The 4,272-nt window shown below is 45.5% G+C and overlaps 1 long non-coding RNA gene across 1 annotated transcript; it reads left to right on the top strand.

Moving 5' to 3' along the window:
• The first annotated feature begins 540 nt into the window (after positions 1-540).
• LOC142142920 (uncharacterized) lies at positions 541-3,480 on the top strand. The gene is made up of 2 exons (XR_012689400.1): positions 541-759; positions 2,886-3,480. It is a non-coding gene; the product is annotated as an uncharacterized LOC142142920 (long non-coding RNA).
• The last annotated feature ends 792 nt before the right edge of the window (positions 3,481-4,272 follow it).

Raw genomic sequence — 4,272 nt, 5'->3', positions numbered from 1 at the left:
ATGTGTGGTGGAAGCAGGGCTGGCACAGGGGGCATGTGTGGTGAATGCAGGGCTGGCACAGGGGGCATGTGTGGTGGAAGCTGTTTGACATAGGGGTCACATGGTAGTGTGTGTGTGTCTTTCTCTCTTGGCATAGCGGGGCATGTGTGGTGGAAGCAGGGCTGGCACAGGGGGCATGTGTGGTGGAAGCAGGGCTGGCACAGGGGGCATGTGTGGTGGAAGCAGGGCTGGCACAGGGGGCATGTGTGGTGGAAGCAGGGCTGGCAAAGGGGGCATGTGTGGTGGAAGCAGGGCTGGCACAGGGGGCATGTGTGGTGGATGCAGGGCTGGCACAGGGGGCATGTGTGGTGGAAGCAGGGCTGGCACAGGGGGCATGTGTGGTGGAAGCAGGGCTGGCACAGGGGGCATGTGTGGTGGAAGCTGTTTGACATAGGGGTCACATGGTAGTGTGTGTGTGTCTTTCTCTCTTGGCATAGCGGGGCATGTGTGATGGAAGCTGCAGGGCACAGAGGAGGGGGGGGCATGTGGGCAGAAGGGGCATGTGAGGGAGAAGCCTCTTCCCCACACAGCCCCTCCTCAACCAACAATACCCTGACAACACTCACCATCTTTTATCTGCTATTCCCCATGACATGTGCTCATTCTCTTTTCCCTCACAGGCCTGCTGCCCACAATCGTGTCTCACTGCCGCCCACCAGCTTTTCCCTCGCATGCCCCGCTGCCTCAAACCTGACACCTCTTACTTCAGAATGAAACAAGGTACTTTTTATTTGAAAGAGGAGTAGAGCCTTACCGGCAAGTGAGATAATAATACAGAGACCGTTCTTGCCATAGATGTTGTGACTAGATGCAGTAATCTTTAATAAACAAAACCACATTTTACTCAGATGATATTTTCATTACAGGCCATGAGTATAATTGCTTTTGTCACAACACTGTACATAAGACTTTTCTCAATTCTCTCACAAAAATAACAATACATCCAGTTTTCTACACACTTTTTTGGGTGGCATACTAAAGCTTTCTCACTTATCCATAACTTTTAAATTTGGCTATTTTTCAGGCATTCATTGCGGGACACCAGGAACCATTGGAGGATACGGTAGGGACCAGGCGAAAGGGCAATATAAAACATTCTGGAAGTTCACTGACACTACTCCTGCTGTATACCACTCTTCTGTTAGGCCTTTAGTTTAGAATTTTATTACTGGGGTGGTCTCCAAAGTCTACGACTTTAATGTCACAGCTTGGATGATTGTCTAACGCTCTGAGCGTAAGAATGGAGGTAACGAGGTGGTGTTTACTCTAATGCCCCCACTCACAATGCTGGATTCCTCCACAGGACCCGGCCAAAGTCGGTACTGGGGTTCACAGGCAGTCTAAGAAGACTCTTGAGTCACTTGCGTTTTCTGTGGGTGTCCTGTTTGGGCCGTAGCTCGACAATATTATTAGTTGGGTGACAGGAGGAAAAAGTGCTTTTCTTCCTGTTAATGTACCAAAAGCTAAGGTGCCCAGGTTTCTCTCCTGTTTTTTCCTCTTGTCTGCTAGGTGCCCAGTCGCCAAGTCTGCTAATAAGAAATTGGCATGATGGTGTTCTGCCCACCCATGATCGCTAATGTTTGAGCCTGTCTACTCCTCTTCAGGGTTAAACATAAATTGAAGGCCTATAGCAGTGGTTCCCAAACTTTTGCAGTTCGCGGCACCCTTAGAGTCTCCAAATTTTTTCAAGGGACCCCTCCAAAATAATTATTGAGCAGTCCTGTTTTAGAAGTAGTTGGGTCAAAAAATTGTAATAAGTATTTAGGTCAGGACAGAAATACTTATTTAGTTGTATGCAAAAATGCCCCCTCTGCATCCAGACACTCTGCCCTCAGGCACTCTGCCCCCTCTGCATCCAGACACACTGCCCCCTCTGCATCAAGACACACTGCCCTCTCTCACACTGACCCCTCTGCCCTCTGTCACGCTGTCCCCCCTCCTCTGCTCTGTCCCCCTCCTCTGCCCTCTCTCACAATGTCCCCCTCCTCTGCCCTCTGTCACACTGTGTCGCACTCCTCTGTCCGCTGTTACCCTCCTCTGCCCTGTTGTGCCCCTCTGTCACCCTCCTCTGCCCTGTTGTGCCCCGCTGTCTGTCCTGCTGTGCCCCGGTGTCACGCTCCCTCTCACTCCTCTGCCGCGCGCCAGCCATAGAATAAAAAGAAAGAACACAGAAAGTTACCAATCTGTCGGGCGCCGGGACCCAGCAGACTCCTCTCTCCCGCAGCAGCTTGTTACTGACGTCGATATTCAGTGACAGCTGCGGGAGAGATGAGTCTGCTGGGTCCCGGCGCCCGACAGATTGGTAAGTTTCTGTGTTCTTTCTTTTTTTCAATGCTTGGCCCGCGGCACCCCAGTGACAGCACCGCGGCGCACAGTTTGGGAACCGCCGGCTTATGGGGAGAGTAGTATAGAGGGGGTAGAGCTACGGTGAACTTCTAGGATGTCTTAAAGTGTCTGGGAAACATTGGGGTATAGTGTAAGGACCAGTCATGCAGTGTCTCCCAGGGGACTATATATAAAAATCCTATTATTTATTCTGTGTTTTATTTCCCTGATTACTCTTTCAGAAATAAAACATTTTTTCTTATACTACAAAGCAATTTTTGTTACATACTGTCCAGACTACTGTAATGATATCTTTGTCTCCTACAATCCATTCAAATAGTCGCTGCAGAAATAACCTCTATACTCTCCGTCATTAATTACTGTTGTCTTACTGAAATCATCTTGTCACTACAAAAGTATTTAGTGCTGTCCTATCCATTTCCACTTATATCTATTATCACAATCTCTGTACATACCAACCCTCTGCTTACGCTGACGCTTTTTTTATTTGCTTCTCCCAGGTTACCTCCGCTCTCAGGACTATGACCCTTCTTGAATGCTGCCCGTGGAAATGTTCAACAGAATATCTCTGTCAAGTATCGTCTCTAACTGCAGGATCCTGCTGAAAACTCATCTGTTTAAGGAAGAGTTCAAATAGTGCTTGTGACTCCCAGAGGGTAAAAGGACACGTTCTGGAGCGGACTGTTATGGGATTCCCATTTTAAAGTGTCCGTCCATCAAGCGATATTAACGAAGGAGAAAGCAAGAAACCTAATAGAGACAGTTTATTATTTTATTTCTACTCTCGAACTTCATGTTATTATCCACCTGATAATGCCTGATGAAATTACCGCGAAGAGTGATAGTTATGTTGTAGCTTGTTACGATGAGGGCCAGCAAGTGGGATATATTACCTGATATTGTAAATGGACGTTATCAGACATTTGTGTGTGCTGTTACATATTACAGACAGCTGAACGTTGTAATATACTGTATATTTGAATACTTAGTAAGAAGTACATAATGTGATGTAAACAAAACATACTGAAAGCAGCTTTTTTTGTATATTTCAGAGGTAAGGTTGTAATAAACTAGTTATTTATTTCACCATTAAAATTACTACATCTTTATTGTTGCTTTGGTTGCTTAACTTTCTCAAAAACATCTCAATGTTTAGTATATCAAGTCTGTACTTTACCTGTAATTGCTATGCCGACCAAGGTTCTCCCCCAGCAATGGAGGACCCAGGAGGGGGTGACTGATCCAGGCAGCCGGCCGGACCAGCACACTCATGGGGGTATATTTATTAAACTGCGGCTTTGTAAGAGTGGAGATGTTGTCTATAGCAACCAATCATTTTCTAGCTGTCATTATGTAGAATGCACAAAAAAAATGATAACTAGAATCTAATTGGTTGCTATAGACATCATTTATTTAGTGCATTCTACAAAATAACAGCTAGAAAATGATTGGTTGCTATAGGCAACATCTCCACTTTATCAAACCTGCAGTTTAGTAAATATACCCCATTGTCTTGCACTGTTTGTGATCTAATTTTTATAATAACCTATTTAGTGCTGATACCATGCGCCTCTCTGTGAAAATGGTGCACAATAATGCATAATGTCCAGTAACTTACACACGTAGGAACACTGGCCACAACTTGGACATACACACTGCTGTATATGTAGCACATTTTCTTTTGTTTACAAGCCACCAGACCTGGAAGATAAGTTTTGACCCAAACCCCTCTACCATTTTATGTTAGATATTTTTTACATGTCTATATGTGACCCGTGTGGAAGAGACCTTCACGCTTTCCTCGTGTGTCCTACAAGCATGTCAAAATATTAGATAAATGCATAAAGTATACCTGCTGAACCAAGGATTGTAAAACAAATAATATAC

This window comes from Mixophyes fleayi, chromosome 3 (assembly GCF_038048845.1).
Source record: "Mixophyes fleayi isolate aMixFle1 chromosome 3, aMixFle1.hap1, whole genome shotgun sequence".
Classification (NCBI taxonomy): Eukaryota; Metazoa; Chordata; class Amphibia; order Anura; family Limnodynastidae; genus Mixophyes; species Mixophyes fleayi.
This window is presented reverse-complemented; position numbering and strand designations above follow the sequence as displayed.